Source organism: Protopterus annectens, chromosome 11.part0 (genome assembly GCF_019279795.1).
Source record: "Protopterus annectens isolate FY-2018-M chromosome 11.part0, PAN1.0, whole genome shotgun sequence".
Lineage (NCBI taxonomy): Eukaryota > Metazoa > Chordata > Ceratodontiformes > Protopteridae > Protopterus > Protopterus annectens.
This window is the reverse complement of record NC_056745.1, coordinates 1,036,308,823-1,036,330,715: the sequence shown is the minus strand read 5'-3', so window position 1 is coordinate 1,036,330,715 and position 21,893 is coordinate 1,036,308,823.

Here is a 21,893-nt window from a genome sequence, read left to right as displayed (position 1 = left end):
TAAGGTTGGGTGGCATGATGCCAGGGTAATCTTATGGGCTAGGCTTGTAAAGGCTCCAGGACAATTAGCTTAGTACACACCTATGAACCTATGAGGATACATAAACCATATCTGGGTATAGTGCCTGCCTCCTTACCCACCACCAAAAGAATAGTCAGCATCTGAGTATCCTTCTGATGTCAGATTGGGATGAAAGTCAAGGCACAAATAGCCACAGTCTTAAATTTCAAATGACCGCTGTCATGCATGTACACAGTGTGCTCCTCATCTTTATCCCCAGAGGCAGATGTCTTCCATGTACCACTATGATGTCAGACTGGGACAAATTGAAAAAACAAATAAAACACAAAAACATATTTCAAGCTGTTGCTGTCAGACATACATAAATAGCATACCACTACCCTCAAAAATAGCCATGTATCTGGTATTTGGTTATTGAGAAAAGTAAAAAAAAAAGTGGCAAACATTAATGTATTCCAAAATACTGCACCTAAACAGGACACTGCTCCTAACCAAGCTATAGTGACCTTCTGTGCTTTTGTGGGGGAGGCAGCTATCTGAATAAGCTGTTGAAGTTCCTGAAATGCTACACATCAGATTAGCAAAGCAATGCTTGGATAAAGCAGTAGGGAAGTACTAAAGATAATTCAAAACTAAGGATTATGCAGATACATTTTTGTAAGTATACACATCTGATTTCCCATTCCTTAAGCCAGGCAACGTGTAGTATACAAATGTCTGTTAACTGTAAGGCTGCCAGTGGTTGCTATGTTGACCACAGTTCTGACACAACTATCATAACATTTGAGAGAGAGAGAGAGAGAGAGAGAGAGAGCAATTTTTTTTCTCAAAACATCTTTATTAAATGTACACATATGACAAAGGCAATTTTATGTTTATATAAATGAAAAACATATAAAATGATATCACTTGCAAACAGTTTACATCACAGACACCACTGAAACAACTATAGTTGTAAACATTATACATCACTTATAAACCATCCAGTCGTTGTCAGTTAAGCATTATATAGCTCATTCAAATCCTGCCTCTTAAACCTCATTCCAGCTCTGCATATATTATTCCCACAATTACCATTTTTCCTATATAGTTTGCACCTTTCCTTTTCTAAAGATCCCAATTCCAGTTGTTTTATCTCTATTACTATAGTCACTACTTCTAGTAAAGTTGGTGTAGACTTTGATTTCCATTTTCTAGTAATTGGGAGCGAGCAAAGTTTGAGACTAAACTAGGGACTTAGGGGGGACAACCAAAGCATCATTGATAAATATATTCTGCCTACTGTATATGTATAGGTGAGTGTTTGTGTGTGAGTGTGTGCTGGGGGTTATCTATTAACCCATCATACTTCTTCTAGAACTTGAGCTTTAAGTAAGGCATTGATTGCAGGCACCTTACTGCTTCGCTAAACCATTATGTACAGCATCACCCACTCCCTGGTCATTTCCTTTTGAATAATTACACCAATAAATAAACTGGGATTCTGGAACTGGGTGTAGGTCCTTAAAGTAGGGAACTGGCATATGAAACTTTATTACATGCAAAGGTTTTACTTTCACTCCCTGAAGGAGTTTATGCAAACCACCTGGTGGAATTTTTCAAAATATTGCTCCCCCCCAGAAATGACATAATATTGTTGTGGGATAGATACTCCTACTAGGTAAGGTTGGGGGCATTTTTAAAGGAGCAGATGGACACTTTTAAGGCTTGTACATATTGTAAAGGGAGGGATGAGCAAACAAGCAAGATTCCAGTTGTGCATCTGATATGAAATGAGGTAGTGGCTTCTTTTAGTATGTCTGGTTCATTATGGAATCAAAAGCAGTTATCCACTCAAAAATGTCGTAAACAAAGTATACTGTAAGCAAGGAAACAGCATGCTTCAGAACATGTTATTGCTTCAGAACTGTAATTAATAATATAGTTTAAACAACTTGAACGAGTGTACACAGGCCCACTCTGCTGCAAAGAGAATTGTAATTGCACCTTGGCGAGTTTGGTAACTAAAGTTTATGGGAGGGAGTAGGTACAGCCACAAGATGACTGTTGCCAAAAATGACACACACTTTCCTTTTTCAGCTGTTAGTACCCTTTAACCCCCGATGGAGGGAGGTGGCTTTTAAAATATTACTGAAAGAGACCAGATGATGGATAATTCGGGTAAAGTGGATACCTCACTCTCACACAGTGGAACTGTTTATCCACAGTAAACATTCTGACACAGCAAACTGTGTTTTAATATACCTTAAACTCATGATTGCCACCTTAAAAAGTGTTGATAAATAGGGAATTACATTATAAACTAGTTTAATGCTGTTTGAGAATACATACAACACTCAACATTTACTGTAAAAAGTAATATTTTAGACAAACACGTATAGTAATTAATTTTCAGATGCTCACTCCTTTCAGTGTTACATAAGGAAAAGGAGCTTGTTGTGACACCCGTGCACTGGCCCAGTAATCAAGAAGCCTCAATCCTCACAATTAGCACCAGTGAGGGGCATGCACATTGGGAAGGATAACAAGTACACACACAGTAAAGTACAATTACCCTTAAGAGCACACAGAGATCACAGTCAGTCTGGGGCTGGTTTCTCCCCTTCTCTCCAGATCCCCAGTAAGAATCCCCATTGGCACAGCTATAGGGTACAGATCTCAGTCTAATAGTCAAGCCAAAACCTCCAGCACCCTCTCTGTTCAAACAGTGCTTTGTTTCCCTCCCCAAGAAGCTGACACACACACTTTGAGATATGAGTTATATGAAAACACACAGACACCCTGGGGAAGGCTGGCACAGGTGCTCCAGCTACGCCTCCTTCTCTCCAGACTATAAGATAGAAATCACTGCCACCAACCACTAATATCAGCTGCTATAAGGCCTTTCCCAAAGGGTGACCAATTTCACTGTGCAGTATTATTGTTATCCAACTAGTAAGTGTGACCCAGGGCTAAAGCTATTGGAGTGGCTTGGACAGTATCACCAAATACATGCAACGTACTCTAAGAGCTTAAATTACCTTTACACAAAACAGCCACAGTTGAAAGGTTTAAAAATATTTAATAATAAATAATAAAAACACAACACAAGACTTATTACTTCAACACAATAACATTACAGAGTTCAGAAATCACAGGAAAATGCTTTAAAATAATACTGCAGAATAGTCTGACAAAAATAGAGAAAACAGCTAGACTAATCTGGCTATTTCTATCTATCTCTAAGATAAATCACTGTTCTAAATAAATATCTTACTTGCAGAGCAAAGGCAGAGTGCTGGTGAGTTGATGTGTTCAGGTACAAAATCCAAAATGCTCTATCTTTCTCTCTGGGAAAGTCTTAAATTGATAACACAGTACTGCTGAGTAATTTCAGATTACATCAGTTTTAGTTTTGATTTAGTTTCCCAGGCTAACAGAAACTCAAAATTTAAATTTCTTTTTGCAATCTGTACCTGCAGGAAGCCACAGCAATAAAATACATTTTACATGTAAAATCTAGTAATTAAATCTTGCCCCAAGACAATAGAAAGAATTCCTTAGTCCAGACATCCTGTCTCCGAGCTTGAGATCAGTCATACAATGCTTGACTTATCAGCCTTCTGTCAACAGAGTGCACTGTGGTTACATTTGTAAAGCTCAGTACAACACATAGTTTAATAATAACTTGTGGATTATATTAATATTTACAAATGACATAGAATTATCTACAAAATTCTATCTAGCTAGGATGGCAGCCTTCACACCTGTCATGACACACTACAGAAGAGCAACAATGGCAAGTACTGGGCATGAATGTACACTTCCACAGTTGAGAGGGAGAGGTGCACACTCACTCATATACATATATATATATATATATATATATATATATATATATATATATATATATATATATATATACACACACACACACACACACACACACACACACACACACACACACACACACACACGCACACACACACACACACACACACCAAAGAATCTTACACTGTTGTAGAACAAAAGACCCTCAGCTTTAATCAGATATATCTAGGTGCACCTTTCAAATCATGTCCACTGTAGGCATCAAAATGCTACTTTGTTTACTTCCTCTTCTGGTACCCACATCTATAAAACAGACACCCAGTGAAATAACCCTTCTCCATCAATGTCTCCAAACTTTGGAACTCTCTAGCTTGATAGTCTTGCTATAGTTTACCTTGCAGCTGTACTGCGCTCACATAACAAGTCAAAAGAATTTCCAGGAAGAGGCTGGGCTGTTTCCTCTCTCTCTCGATCGATAAACTCCTTTCAGCTTCTCTCTCTCAACAGCAGTGGAAAACTCCAGAAATGTACTTTCAACGTATTGCTTTGGCGATACATTTTTCTAGTTTCAAGATTTGCTAAGGTTCATAGGTTCATACTAGGCTATCTGTTTGATGTGATAAAAGGCTAAGCTTTTTGTTTTATGGAATGGCATTGTAACTGAAATGTTGAACTTAGCACAATATATGAGATCTATGAGCCGTTACATTCCTGTTAATGTTACATATAATGAAACTATTAGTTATTTAGATCTACTGATAATGAAGGCTTGGCTTTTTCCAAGCATTCAATTACAGATTAATAAGTAATTACTACACATGCACTCCAGGAAACAAATGAAGAGCTTAAATTTTCAAGAGCACTCTGGTTAACTGAATTGGTCAGAGACACATAGTGGGAAAATGGAGGCTGAGGAAATGAAACCTTGAACTACAAGAAACACCTCATTAATAGCTCACACTCATTATTTTCTGTGCTACCAGACAAAGCCACCCTCCAAAGAGGGCACCAAGATATGAACTGTGAACAATTTTATCTAAAGTTATATAATCTACCCTGAACTGTACCCCCATTCACTAAAATTCTAAAACAGCTCTTCATGTCTCCTGTCATCTTTTAAAATATGTTTACCTTGGAGACCACATAACAGACACAGATTGCTAACATTATTTAAGGACAGTTCTACTGTAGATGGGCAGATCATTAACAAATTTAAACACAAGATAATGAAAAAGAAAGATTTGATGTGATAAAAGGCTAACAATATAAAATGTTGCTGGTATGAGTAGGTTAAAATGAAATAAAAATAATGTCATGTTAATTCTAATACATATTATGGATATGTAAGGTATTTGTTTTTGCCTTGCGAAGTATTGACATGTATTAAGCAGTAATAACACTGTGGGAGGTTTGCAAAGTGCTCTTACAAGCCTTTTTTAGTTTAAAGCGAGCTAAGGTGGCAGGCTGATATTTTAGTGCTCATAAACAGTAGGTCAGGAGAACTTTCCACATATTTATATAAAGTTAACCATATGGGGATAGCTCTAATTGCAGATTTATCTTTAAAAGAGACCATTTCCATCATCCTAAAGCGATGAATTATATCAATGTAAACATTTAGGCACATAATCAACTCAGAACACTGACTGTGTAGCCAAATGTCAGCATGAGGCTTTGTTTCTTTGTAAACAAAACTAAAATATTTTTACATGACTTAAACAGAGAAATATTGAATAAGAACTTGGAAAATACATTAGCTAATCATATATGGGAACACATCCAAAACAATCGTCAGACTGTTCACATGGCTTTAGATTTCAGCTCTTAGAGTGAGAGAGATTGATTTTAAAGGAAGTATACAATTATAAGGAAGCCCAGTATAACAAGATTTAGACTGATGTGTCTCAATTGAAAGCCTTTTATACTGAGTGGCTTCTGGAGTGAAGAGAGGAGCTGCCACTTTTGTTAAAAGTTAACTGCATTACTATGGGAAAGCACAGCATGCCAAGAAAATAACAGAGAAATGTACTCCATTTTTACTCTGCTTCATGTTTTCAGTTCTGTCATTCTGTGTGTTTCATTATTTTTTTAGATAGTTTTGAAGTGTTAAGGTATTATGGGTAGTGATCAAGTTCATGGATTTCTGTGACTGGAGGCCAGATGATATTGCAAAATAAACCTTACAAACAGGACCAGTGTTAGCATTTTGGGGGCCCCCAGCAAATGTCAAGTTGGAGGCCCCCTGGGCACTTCCAGTCTATAGGTATCACCCTGTCACTGCCACACTTCCTAAGTAATCTTTTAGTAGTAGTATGCGCAGACTGACCCTTAGCTACAATATTCTTACATTACAACAGACCTGTGTACCACATCTCACATATGGACATTTACAGTTACTGGCATTTAGTTGCAACAATGATAGAGTGCAGCAACTCTATGTACAGGTCTGGACTTAGGAGAAATGGCATCCTAGACTTACTGTTTCAGCCATATCACTCACTCACTCACTCACTCACTCACTCACTCACTCACTCACTCACTCACTCACTCACTCACTCACACTCCAGTCTTTTCAAGTAGCCATAACTTCATACATGCTCTGAAGTGCATTTTAAAGTTTTTTTTTCTTTTTACACAACCTTTTCATCCAATGATGGCTTGAACAGAAATTATGATTAAGGAAAGAAATTATGTTGCTGTTCAGCTTTAGTTTTCCTTGCATCCTTTCAACACACCTTTCCTGACCAAGTAAGCGCAGTAATAACTATTTAGGAAATAAAGGAAAACTCAAATAAGCCAAGGCCCAAGAAGCCATAGGGTTACAGATGTTCTGGGATGCCTTTTAGAGCATTTTCCCATCTTTTTAATCCAATGGTGACCTAAACAAAAAACATAAATAAGAAAAAAAATAGTCTTTTTTTTTTCTTTCAAAAAGGCATAAGTTGTACACAGGATGACAAAAGTAGTATCTCACAATAAACTAACAAGCCAGTTGTTGTCTGGATACATAGGTCCTATCTGGGAGCTACATTCCTCCCTACCCCCTACCACCAGAAAATAAGACTGTTTATGCATCCCTCTGATTTTAGATTAAGATGAAAGCAAAGGTTCCAATTGCCACAGTCACGTATTTTAAGTGACTGCTGACATACATATACATAACATGCCTTCTCACTCCTCAACCCAAACTGTCAAAGGCAGGCTACCTGTATGCATCAAAGAAGTGTGATTGTGAGGAAAGTGAAAAAAATAATGATTACAGTAATGTTTTCTACCTTGTTGCTTCTAGACAGCAAACTGCCCCTACACACGCTATAGTAACATTGTTTGGACATCTCCTGAGGTCTGTGAGAAAAGTAAAAGAAACAACAACCACACTGTCCTCAGCCCAAACACAAGCTATAATAACCTCTTGTGCACACCTCTAAGGTTTGACTGTGATGAAAACTACATCCGAGCAGGGCTGGATTAGAATGGGTGCAGCTGAGATCAGAGGCTTTTATCAGCTTTATCCTAACAGGGTCATATCACAGCTCTGTTCAGGTTAATGAACATAATAAGAAAATAAATACATTTTTCCTCCTCATTTTCCCCAACCAGCAACAGCTTTTATGGGGACCACACACAATCAAGGATGATTAAGGGAGCCCCTGTATCCAGTTATACAGTCTGGGGAGTAGGAGCCCCCAGACTCTTAGAAGATCTAAGTGCATGAACATTCTGTGATATATTTCATGCATTACTTTTGAAATATAATTACTTGTTAGCTACATTTTTTACTATTACCCAGAAGAATAATGTATGTGCCCTGGCATTACTGGGCGTGCACACAGATGCAAATCAGTGATATTTTTTATACACACGCACACACATACACACAAGCATAAGTCATGCCAGTACTAGTTTTGTACTTATTTCAGCAAATAGCAATACATTGTGTAACACCAGTACTGGCAGACCAGATCAGTGACTACCATTTAGCAGTCATCAAACAGCAGCAGGGGTAAGTCACTTTTATTTCCCTCAGTGAGGAGTAGTGCAAACCTGTCACTGTCCCTGATTTCACAGACCTTCCCTGATTTTTCTCATAATTCTTCTCTGCTCTTCGTAAAACGTTTGATTTACTTGTAAATCGTTCAGGATTACAGACAGTCAATAAATCCAGACATCAGGATTTTATGCTTATTGTCCAAAAAAAATGCATGTTGATGCACAGGTGTTATACTATTCACTTTTTAATTGAATTAGAGTAATATTTAAAACTTGTTCCAGATTCTGAGCCTTTATTCTGCTATTATTGGAAATGCACCGAATTCTTCTGCAAAGAAGTTGAAAGTTGTAGTATGTGGTATTCTGCCAGTGTTTTATAATTCCCTGAAAGTGAAAACCATCCTTGAAGATCAGAAGCATCAGCTTTTCTTAAAATACAAGGTTTGCACTGAGAACAGTCACTCTGGGCTGCAGCTCTCTCTAGTGCATAACTTGCTTATGTTCATTATCAGCTTTATCCCTACAGGGTCATATCACAGAGACCTGTTCAAGTGAGAGAGCATAATCAGGAAATTAATACATTTTTCTCCAACCAGCAGCAGCTTTTGTGGGCCCCCCTCCCACACAGTTACAGATGAGTAAGAGGACCCCCTTGCAGCCACATGTATTGCAAGTACCTAAATTTGGCTATGTTGTTAGTTTTAGTGGAATGAATGTCCACTAGCAGACTATAACTAAGCTAGGGGTACTATGTTTGTGGTAAAATATTTAATGGAATTGTGATCCTGTTGCTTAACAAAATACTTACTATAACCAGATGTATCTTTGAATTTTAAAGGGGATATAAGTAAGCATTATTACCCAGTGGGTTTATTAAGTACACAAGATTGCTGTACTAGCTTTTGTTGGTTTGGCAGACATGTTACAGAATATCAAGATATTCTCCCTGGTCTATCTTGTCTTTCACTCCTGGAGGGAACTTTTCAAAAGGAATTTTTCGGTAGGTTTGTAATGGCCTGCAGACTGATAGCTGTGAACAACTCAAAATGTCTCCACCACTTGTACCAACTTTTTCAAACATAACCAACCATACTAGACCTTTGGCTATTGTCCTACATCAAAACTACCACTCCTGATTTTATTAATACACATGGCTTTGTAAATCCCTTATATCATGGCTTCAGAAAATAATACAGCACCTTTAAAAATCCAAATTTATGATTATAGTACATATAGGATCAAAGTGCACAAGCATCAGTGCACAGTACATCGATGCTGACCTACAGGAAAAAAAATACTAAGCAATTGAAAAAGGAAAATAAATGGTCTCTTTTCCAATTGGATAACCTTAACCCTGATGATCACTTCAGACTAAATTTGTCTGAATAGTGTTACTTTTAGGGAAAGGGGGTTTTATAAATTAATAGGTAGGGTTATGGTTAGGGGCACAAGTAGGGTTAGCATGCATGAATAAAGTGTGGGGGGGGGGGCTTTGAATGCTAAACCTTACCTTGTTCCTGCCTCTCTAACCCTACACAATAATTTTTCTCTAACACTACTTTACAAGACACTTATACACACACACCCTGTCAAACAAACACAACACTACAGCTATCCCCCAACCTAGTTCTAACTCTAACCGTAACCAATAAACACACACACACACACACACACACACACACACACACACACACACACACACACACACACACACGCCCACACACATTCAATACTAGACTGTCATACACATTGCCATTCAATAAACTGACTGACACATTCCAAAATATTCACACATAAGTTCATATACACCACAAATACTCTCCCCTTACCTAACCCTTACTTTAACCCTAACTCAGAAATACACAGACCACTAAAGCTATATCCTTACATAGCCCTTATTCTAAATCTCACCAAATACCAATAAATAACTAAAATAATAAAATAACAATGATATTCACCATTGTGCAATCTGCATATTTTAATTTGCTACATCAGTGCTACATTTACAGTCTTGTTTTAAGTATATATTCCCTGTTCATTCATGCCACTCAACCACACAACATTAACAATCACAGCACTGGCCCCTAAAAATCTTAACAGTATGTTAGAAATAAGGAGCAAGTTCTTATTTTTTTTAGAACTGAAAGCATTCAGGTACTAGGTCCCATATATTTAGAAACAATGAAATATTAGCCAAGGATTAGTTTATTTATTTACTAATGTATTTACCCTTAAATGGGTCCAACTTTATGAAGAAAATCAGCAAACCTAGCAGAAGGCTAAATATGAGACCAAAAATAATAGCGATATGTACGAGTCACTGCATTCAGGGGATAATTTATGTGTTTATTCATTATGTATATGTATAGTCTACTTAGAAATGGAGTTTCCAGACAGGAATGTTGTGTAGCATTAGCTCTCATGTGGGCTGTACACTTTATTATTCATTTATTTTTTTTTACTGAGCATCACTCACAAATATGACTTATTCAGGCCAGAAATTCATACAACTGAGTAAAAAATGTACAACATAGCTCTACAGATTGAATTATTAATCACCTTTAAAGTAAATGGGTAGAGAGAACATCTGAATACATCCATTTAAATGGGGGAGCAGGAAGTGTATGAAGTTCTTATAAGCAGAAAATTGAATTTTCTGGTTGTCCACATTACTATCTGATAACTAAGTTTAAAGTAACTAGTAATTCAAAGTTATCAGATGGTGAGTATTTCAATCATTTTAGGGGGGCATTTTTATGCATCTGATCAGGTCAATTCTTCTGCAGTAATCTTGTTGAATCACCCTCAGATTACTCTGAGCAAAGGTCCTTTTACAAGTTAGCTTATGCTTAAAAATAAATAGATTGCATAATTTGACATATCATTACTATACTTTAATGCACCAGGCTTTCAACTAAAATACTAGTAAAAATTAAAAAGATGAATCACAGTTTCCAGATACTAAATTTGTTTATAATTTAATAATTCAATCTTCTTTAATACATACACGTCTTTTTAAAGGCAGTTGACATAGGAAGTGTTTTGCGGGTCCTTGCTTCATCACTTCTGTGTCTAAAAATCTAAAAAAAAAAAAAACCAAGACAACTTACTTCCCTGGCAGCTGCAGCTAATAATCAGACCCCTTGCTTCACTGAAGCAGACCATTAAGTACACCTTACTGGCAAGTTAAAAAAAAAAGAAAAAGGTTTGCGATCGCGTGGCACAGAGCAATGGAGTAACAAACAGAGGAAACAGAGAAACCCGTGGCTACTACTTGGGGGCCCTTGCTCACGGGGAGATAATTGGGGACTTCCTGCATCCACGGGTTTGGTGGGTGTCTAACGCCAGTTATGAATATCTGGCTTGAATGCCAGGTTGGTTCACTCTGATTTCCATCGTTAAAGTTAGAGGAACAGTAACTAAGGGAACCAAGACATTCTGTTGATTACCACCACATCAAAAGAAAAATAGTTGAGGTGTTATGACTGATTACTTCCCTTGTCAATTAAGTTAAATGGCGAGATCACTTAACAGTGAGGCTAGGAAATTTCTCCTTTACTCTATTGTTGTGAATTCTCAGAGTTTATAGGGATTTGATGGCTCAGGCTTTGATGATAAATGATCAATAGAATTGGTACTGATGATAATTCTGTCAGTTATTCAGCATATAATCTAAGTAATGTAGTTAAGTGATGCAGTTAGGGCTGTATATTAGGGATCTTTTTTACGTCCTATAATAGACTGAGTGTGAACACAAAGCTTTGTTTGTCTAGATTAATAAAATATATTATTTTTATCTGTGAGTTTTGCCATTTTGGTGTTATATAAATGAAAGGTATATATTTACCATAATGACAGATCTATAAGAAGCAATTTTATCTTTAGAAACCTACAGGACTATGCAATACATGTATAAGGCTTTCTCATGCTTCCTTGTTGCCTTCCATCCCAATACGCATCACTCTCCCATTCTTTTCAGTTCTTTAGCTGGAAGTTGAAGCATACAGCAAACTCTCTTACCATGCAATTATAAGTTGCTTCGAACTGCAATGTGTGAGAAATGAAGTATTTCATGTTAAATTTGTTATGCAGTAGTGAAGCACCTGAAGTTACATTATTAATGATTACTCAAGCAGTTATTTTCAAATGTAAAGAAGTGCATGACCTTTTTTGAGTACAAAGAAACACTGTCTAAAATGTTAATTTTAATGTCCTGGGAAAAGCTCTCATCCTTTATAAGACTGCAGGAGTGGGTTCCCTTAATTACATTGTCAAAAATCAATACTGCAGAACAGTAAATAGCAGTTAGAAACAAATATATGACTGGTTCAAGACTGGAAAAAGATTGCAACAAGACTATTCCCAGGATTTAATAAAATCCATATAGGCACAGTGTAGCCTACACGGAAAGTATCCATGTACACGGCCACAGTTCTCCCTATTCAGCACGCCATACATATTAATGATGCCACTCTGCTGAGGGAAAGCTGAGTAATATGGATATTGAATCAATGTAGGTAGAGGTGTAGCGGATAACCATAGATACAGATGAGTGTGAGGCACTCTGTAATGCTCCCTACCACTGTTGTAAGGTTATGAAGTGTATTGACTGTATAATATGTCATTTTTATGATGTTATTTTTTTTAATTACTTTTTTTTTACTGCCTGTGTGGCACAGCGTGGAGTGCAGCAATGCCAAGCTGTGCTCACATATAAACAGCTAACACTTGGCAGACATCTAAAAATAGAAACCAGATGTAATCAATTATCACAATTAAATTTTTTTTTGTTAAATTTATGTTTGTATAGTGCGGCTCACAGCAGAACCAAGTGCAGCTCATACATACATGGCTGACACTTGCTAGACATCTAAAAATAGAAACCAGATGTAATTCATTATTTATTTATAGGTGTGTTTGCATAGTACGGCACTCAGCAATGCTAACAGTGCTAACAGGTCGCCTAGTAGTATATGTGAAGGTATACTAGTTTTTATATCATGCAACTAGCTACATGGGTAGAGTTATGGTCTTATGTGTAGTAGGTCTTGGTATGAGTCCATAACAGGCAATTTAATATTCTTTTTTAATTTTATGAAACTGTTGTGAATTTTGGCACTGCTGCTCTCTGCTAAGGACTGCTCATTCATGCTAAGCAGTGCATAAACATACTAACAGCTACCAGTGTTTGCGTGGTGCTAAGCCTCACCAAAACCATGGTTCTGCGAGTTTTCACTCTGCTTGGCTTTGCTTAACTGGTCTGCATGTTGCTAAGTGATACAGAACTTTTTTGAATGTTGCTGAATGATGTGTAAGGGTGTGAAAACAGCCTATATTAAGCCCAATAGGCAAGAATTCTGCAACAGTCATTGGAGTTCAATCAATTGTTGGTATGGCTGGCGGTGTTGGCGAAGGTGTGTGCTTTTGGGCACAGAGGTGAGGCATTCAGGGGTTCAGAGTCATGGGCATGGTCCCTTGTTAAAAACCATGAACCCCAGCTGATACAGGGTGGATTTCTGGGCTCAGAGTGTAAGCCAGAGGCCTGAGACCATTTGGCCAGTGAACTCACCAGTGTTACTGTATCCTCTGCACAGATGACCTGAAAAGGAGAAAAAGGGGAACCCTGGATATCTGGGTCCAGGAAGCTTGAGATGGGAATGCCCCACAAGTATATATGTATGTCTTCCTCTGTCTAACCAAAATGCAAGCTGAATGTCTGCAAAACTGGTATACATAATGGTGTGCTTCTCTCCCAACAGTTGCAGCTGAGAGGCCTTGCAATGTCAAGTCCCATGTCGGGCACCTGGCCAGGATGCGCTGTGAGGATGATAAGTATGGTTTTAGTATGCCAACTGTAGTGCAATAATCAAGAAAGAGTAAAGCATTTACTGCAATAAAGTATACACAAGAAAAAGTATAGTGCAATAAATGGGCAAGTAGAACTATAGTGCAATAAATGGGCAAGTAGAGCTGTAGTGCAATAAATGAATAAGAACTATATTTAAAAAAAACAATAACAATACCAATAAAAGTAAGCAAAATGTTGTTCAACAGGATTGTGTTGTCAGAACTATTGCAGTAGAGCTGTATGCATTGATCGTCTATGGTAAGGTTGCTGCAGTCAAGTGTAACACTGTAATAGCTGTAGCCAGCAAATCTAATGGCCTGCAAACTGTATTATTTAACTCATAGTACTGTCTCTTCCTCAGACATCAGGTAATAAACATATATGGGTGAGGTAGCCCAGTCCATGGGCAGATATTGTGTGCGGACTTTACAGATATTTCAAATCAGTATCAATAAAATGTGTTCACTAGCATTGTTGATTCTAAAATACAGCTTTTTTAACATATGCAGTATGGTTGTATTCCATGCATGTGTGTGTTCTACTGTCACTGCAGTCTAGTAAAACACTGTAATGATACTAGAATGCCAGAGGAATGTCCTGTAACTTGTACTGGTCAATTCATAGAATTGTTCCATGTGATCTCCAGGCAAGTATCATAGGTTCATAGGTTCATAGGTTCATACTAGGCTATCTGCCCGAGGGCATTTACAAGCCTAGCCCATTGTTTTGTGGCTTACGCCACCCCTTTAGTATGGGGAACTATACCCATTATTTTGCTGTGCCTCTGTCGAGCAGTGACACTGAGGTAATCCCTGGGGTATAGCTGCGATCTCCCATCCATTGGTCAAGATTTCTCTTGAACAAGGCCAGCGAGGTGCTCTGCCTCACATGTACCGGGATTTTGTTCCACAGCATAGGGAGTCTTTGGGTGATGAATCTATCCCTCCAGCACGTCCTATTAATAGCCATGTCGAGGTTTAAGTCTCCGCCCTTGTGGCTCTGATGGATCTAGATTTTTGAGGTGAAGCATATTCATCAAATCTGGGTTTGACATGGCCTTGTATGTTAGGCAAAGGTCACCTCTGAGCAAGCGTTAGCGACTGAATAGAGCTGGAGTTCTTTCAGTCGGGCAGCATAGGACAGTTTTTTGAGACCCTTTATCCTTTTGATGAGGAACTTTTGTGGCCTCTCCAGCTGCTGCAAGTGTCGGGTCAGATACATTCTGAATGGGGCATTGTACTCAATCATTGGTCTGATGAGTGATGAGTAAAGGGAGACTATGACCTCCTTGATCTAGATGAGAATCCCTTCATGATAAGGTGGGCAATGTAGAAGGTCTTCCTAACTACTTTAGCTACATGGGTGTCGAATGACAGACTACTATCAACCTGGGTCACCAGGTCCCTGATAACTTCTTCTGTGCTCAGTGGATTGCCACCTATTTGGTAGCTAGGGGTAACCTTGTTTTTCCCGAAGGGTATGACTATGCATTTTTTGGCATTTAACTTTAGGCCGTGGCTCTGGCACCAGTTATCCATTTCTGTGAGACTCTTCTGAAGGATATCTGTGTCAGATGTGTTTTCTACTATGGCCCAGTTTGCAGTCATCTGCAAACTTTGTCAGCCATAACCCTCCTGTGATTGCTTGTACTTTGGAAAAGTAGATGCCAAACAAGAGTGGGCCCAGGACTGAGCCCTGTGGGACACCACTTGTGACAGGCTTTGAGTCTGACATGGCGCCAGCAACTCTGACCCTGTGGGTTCTGTCACTCAGCCAGTTTGCAACCCATCTTGTGATGTATGGGTTAACATTTAAGCTGATGAGTTTTTCAATGATACCCGAGTGGGGTATTGTATCAAGGCCTTAGCCAGATCGAGGTAGGCTGTATGGACTGTCTTTCCCTCATTAATGGCTTTCGTGCCCGTTTCCTAAAAGTCAACCAAGTTTAAAAGGCATGATCTGCCTTTGACAAAGCCAAACTGGGTTGGATCCAAAGTCTGCAAATTCCCTATGTCTTTATTTATGAGGTCCATTATGATCCTCTCCATGGCTTTGCAGATAAGGCTTGTCAAGCTAATGGGCGGTAATTTCCAGGGTCGGTGGAGGCACCGAGTTTGAGAAGTGGGACCAGAGTTGGAGTGTGCCACTCCGTGGGTAGGTATTCAGAGGTAAGACTTTGATTAAACAGCTGTCCTAGCTGTGGGTTTAATTCTCATTGAGTTCGTGGAGCACACAGCCGGGACACCATCAGGTCCCATGGATGCTGTGTTTTTGCTTTGGAGAGAGCAGTTCTCACTTGGGCTGGAGATGTTTGGGGGTTGCAATCATTTGGTATAGATATCTCTCCTTTGGGGGGAGAAGTTTGCACTGAACCTGTCAGCCAGTATGTTGGCAATGTCTGTAGGATCAGTAATCTTCACATCATTTTGAACTAGTTCTGAACATATCTGGGAGTTTCCTCCCAGGTTTCTAACATAGCTAAAGAAGGCCTTATGATTGTCTTTTGAGTCTTTAGCTATTTTTCTCTCGAAATTTGCTTTGGATGATTTTATGAGAGCTCTTAGTTTTTACTTATAGTGATCAAGGGTGTCTTACCTTTTAAGGATTTTGCTCTATCTTGTAGTAGCTTCCTCCTTTTGTTGTAGAGTTTGTTTATGGCTGGGGTCCACCAGACTGGACGCTTGCCTTTGGTACAAAGAGTCTTTGTTTTGCTTGGGATTGCCTTATCCATGCAGTCCTGCAGGTGCTGGTAGAAGGCATTTGTAAGTGATTCAGCGGTTTGAGTACTGTTTTCCACTAGTTCGTGGTCCTTAAAGGAGACCACACTAGTCTTTAGAAGTGTGTAGTCGGCTTTTGAGAAGTTCTTTACTGTGGTCTTTTTTATTTCAGGTGGGGGTGGGATGAGGACCTCCAGCGAGATTAGTTTGTGATCTGATCTCACCAGTGAGGGGTATACTTCCGGTGTTGAACATTGTGCTCCCATGTTCGTGATGATGAGATCAAGTATGTTATCTCCTCTTGTGGGGATGGTGACTAGTTGTTCCATGGCATTTGAGTTTCTGAATTCCAGGAACTTTTGGGCTAGGGTGTTTGGGCTTGAGTAGTGTTCCCAGTCTATATTAGGGTAATTGAAGTCACCTAGTATGATGGTGTTTGGTGATACATTTATCCCTCTAGTGTTTTCAGGAAGGCCATGTGAGGTTCCTGAGTTTGTGAGGGTGGCCTGTAACATGCTACAATTTGCAGAGCAGTCTTGCCTATGGTTAATTGCACCTGGATGGTCTCTGATGCATCGTGCGTTGCCACCAGTCTTGAGGTGTGGGTGTCCTTGATGAATATGGATACCCCTCCTTTCTTGGTATTGTCCGGATTTTGGGCCGGAACGCATGATATGAGGTAAAACCTGATAGCGCTGGGGTGCTCTCAGGAGCCTTGAACCAGGTTTCTGTCACAGCACAGACATTGATGTTCTCCATACTGAGAAGGGCCTCGAGTGTGTGCATTTTGAGATTTAGATTTCTGGCATTGAGCAGCATTACCCTTAGTTTTTTTCCTTTTTTGTGTTCTAGGGTGGTAGGTTTAGAATTTGAGCCTTGCCTAAAAAAGGCACTATGGGGGTGGCAAGAGCCTTTGCCAATATCCGGAATCCCAGTGGTGACAGGTGCAAGCCGTCCCTTGTGAAGCAGCGTGGCTTGTCCAGCATGTCATCCCAGGCAGACAGACACTGGATCCCCTTTGAATGACTCAGTAGTCAGTGGTGACTCAGTAGCTCAGTCTGTTAAATGCTTTGTATGGAGTACATTTTGCTGCACACAGTCCTGGGTTCAAATCCAGTGGTATGTAGCACTAAATTATCAGTATCAGTCACGTATGCCCACATTTTCTCTCTCACCAGGAACACAACAAATATATGGGTGAGGTAGTTCATATTATGAGCAGATATTGTGTTTAGATTTCACAGAATGTTAACATTAATACCAAGAATGTTTCCATTAGCATTGTTGATTCATGAATAAAGCTGTGTAATCCCAGCATGGCTGTATCCCTTGCATGTCCATACTAAGTTACTGCAGTCAATTATTACATTATTTGCAGACGTCCCCTGCAGTCACAGTTACTGGGTTCTACTACCATGCTTGCCAACATGCTTGCCAAACATGACGGCTGTCTAGTTTACTTACTGTACATAAATATGCCTCTCAAGTGTCATGATTTCTTGTAATGTAATTAAAACTACCTAATCCATCTGTCACATGATTAGCAGATAAATTATTACCTGGAATGCAGTGTATTACCAAATCTGTTTGCAGAACACCTGTGTAGTTATACAAGTCCACATTATGTGAAACTGTTCTGTGTAGTGGTGTACCTGCATTTGTTATTGCTTGGCCCATACTGACCCATGCTAACAGCTTGTGAGGTATGTATATGCTACATCTGTTATAGGAGAATTGTAGTCACTGTATTCAAACCTGACACTACACACCTGTAGAGTATTTCTTATCAGTGTTTTCAGGGATATAATCTGCAGGGTCAGTAATTGAATGTTTTTCTCTCTCTCTCCCCACCCCTTATCTTCATTTATTTATTACTGTTATTTATTATTATGATTTATTTTATATTTGTTGACTGGGATAGTCCGACTGGATCCATATCCAGTTTCAGCAGAGGCCCATGGAGAAAAGCTCCAAGGTAAGAGATACAAAAAGAAAACAATGAAAACATATTACAAATATGGTATTGACAAAGAATACATAAGTAAGCATGAATAGAAGTTCAACAGGTTAGAGTTAATATTAACACATTTTGTTTACCTATATTTTAGAAAATGTGGTCAGTTATTGTTATGGTTTATTATGATACAATATTAACATATTTAGTAAACTAGCTGTTTTGTTGGCCATATGGTTTACTTCGTACTGGCATGCTGTTACCATACTGACTATTATATTACTTAATGTTGTGTTGCACATAACATACATTAATATGCATTTGGATGAATAAATATGATGTTCAATTCTGTTAATAGTAACAATGGTGTGGTTATTACTAACCATAACTTATTGCTATACCTCATTTACCACAGCATGTCAAGGTAGGCCAGTTCTGGCTGAACCCCCTACCTTGCATCTCTTACTATGATCCCTAACAAAGAAGGAATAAGTAATATAGAGCTGTTTTGTAAGTCTTATAAAGAATTCAATGAAGGGAACATGGAAGTTATTATTAAGTTGTTAAAGACAGTCATGGAAAATAACATATTTATGTCCAATGAAACCATTTATTGGCAGAGGCATGGCATAGCTATGGGCACTTCATGTGCCAATAGCTACGCCAATGCTGTATTAGCCATTTGGGAAGATGAGTTTATTCTAAGAGGAAGATACAGGCAACATATTTTGTATTACTGTAGGTTTGTGGGTGACCTTTTTTGTTATGGGGATGGACCCAGGTACAGTTTATAGATTTTTTTGATTACATTAATAATTCTACAACTTACTTAAAATTTTCAGTGGATATGTCATTAGAAGAGGTTCACTTTTTGGATGTTAACATTAAGAAAGATGTGGAAGGAAGGATATACACTAGTTTATATAAGAAAGAATGTCACTGTGACAGTTTTGTAGACAGAACAAGTATGCACCCTCCACATATATTTAAAACTGTAGCACATAGCCAGTTACTTAGAGCATCGAGGCTTAATGTGAGAACAGAGGACTTTGAACAAGTTGAAAATATGAGTCAACATTTTGTTGAGAGAGGTAAGGATGAAATCAACAAAACTAGAGATATGGTAGTTGAGATGAGGGAAAACATAGCTAGACCATATTTTTCTAAAAGGAATAATACGCAAGTACCTACAATATGTAAAAAGAAGGCAGAAAATAAAATAAGATTTCCTCTATTTTATTCTACTGATGTGAGGTTGTACAAAAATATAATTGAGAAGCATTGGGAAATTTTTATGACAGATAAAGAGATTAGTTCCTTACTAGAATCTAGATGAAGTTTTGCACATAAGAATATGCACTCATTAAAGAGAAGACTTTGTTATTTTAAGAATGGAAATATAAGAAAAAGGGATGGACAGACTTATCCATGTGGGAGATGTTCCATGTGTAAGTATATAAGTAACAGTAATACATTTTTACATCCTGACACAGGCAGGGAATATGTATTTAACATTTCAGCTACATGCGCCTCAGAACACTATTTATTTAGCCCAATGCTCAGTAAGTTTTTGTTTCTATGTGGGAAAAACAGACAGAGCCCTTAGAGATTGTATCAAGGAACATGTATCCCAGATACAGAAAAAAAGTGATGTTAGTGCATTGTCTAAACACAATAGGGTGAATGACAACACACATAATTTTACTTTTTTAGTTATAGGTAAAATATATGATAACATTAGAATGGGAGACATTAGAAACAGGACAGAACAGCTTGAGGCAAAATGGATTATAAGATTGAAAGCAGACTCTGGGCATGGGTTAAACTATAGGATACCCATAAGACCAAAACATAAAGCAAAACCATTGAATAAATGAAATGTTAAGTCACTTTATGACATATTTATTTACATCAAATACTAAGAGATTTTCAACAGTATATGTTTATATTTGAGCACATTTTTATGTTTGTATATTTCTATGCGCATTTTTTATATATGTGTTTTTTATGGACTCACTTCAGAATCTCAAAATACTGAAATCTTGAATTTTAGTATCTCGAGCCCAAGAAGTGGAATCCACAAAACAACGAAAACTAAAAACCACGAAATTCAAAACCTCGAATACCGGAAGTTTTGAATTTCGCAATTTAACTACACACACACACACACACACACACACACACACACACACACACACACAATCACTCTACTACATGAAAGCAGGGGGGGCAAGCACCCCTGCACCCCCCCATGTGGGGGGCTGTGCCCTCCACACCCCCCCCTACTTAAATATTCTCACTCCAAGGTCGCACTACATACAAACACACACAAAACACCACCACACAAGCTACTTTCTCTTCGCACACACACATCACAGCAACAAAACACACTGACACACACCACAGCCCCTACCTTTTGAAGAGCGAAATTCAAAACCTCCGGTATTCAAGGTTTTGAATTTCACGCTTCTAAACTTTCGCTATTATGTGGATTCGGTTTCTTGGGCTCGAAATACTGAATTTCGAGATTTCAGTATTTCAAGCTTCTGAATGGAACCCATTTTTTATACATGTGTTTTTTATGTGTTTGTTATGTATTATACTTCTTAGAATCATGTTTTCATAGTGAAGGACTGAATATTTTTACTTAATGAAGGATGTTCCTTTAAGATGATTGTGATTTAATTAATTGGTTTAAGGTATATAGGATACACAGAAGACAGTAAGCATTTGTATCTGAAGAAGCAGAAGTTATCTGTGAAAGCACGTATACGTGTGTGGTTGAATAAAGAAGAGTTTTTTTACACTGGCACTACCTGCCATTTTTTGGATCATGAGTGTTTTACATTTAAATACATTAATATGTATTTGGATGAATAAATATGATGTTCAATTCTGTTAATAGTAACAATGGTTTGGTTATTACTAACCATAACTTATTGCTATACCTCATTTACCACAGCATGTCAAGGTAGGCCAGTTCTGGCTGATCTCCCTACCTTGCGTCAACCAGCCATGGCACCAGGTCCCAGCACATCCAGAACCCAGACCGGTGTTGCCCCCTCTGCTGTCCTTCTACTACCTATGGCATGAGGTAGTACTACCCCACAGGACAGGGACGGGCCCCCCTCTGATAGCGGTGGTGGAGGGGGAGTTGTCACCTGGGTGGAGCTGCCGGTCTTGGTGTGCAGAACTGTCCATCCTGGCTATGACTTCCACCTGTGTCGGACTGAGGACATGCTGGTCAAGCTGGTGGGCAGCCTCACCCTGGTGCCCAGCCTCCAGCACAGCCAACCTTTGGGCAGTGATGGAGAAGTGCCGGCAGTCCCATGTGTGGGGACGTGAATTATGCTGCTGTCATCTGGAGGCACATGGGACTCAGATTCCAGATGGGATTTGGATTCCACAACATCCTCCCTATCCAAGGTATTCACTCCCTCATGTGTTATACACTGCCCCTGTTTGCTGTCTTTTCTGTTTGCAAATGCATCCTCACTTGCTCAACTTACCTCCCCCACATGTACCTATGTCCCTTCCCCAACATTTCACTCTC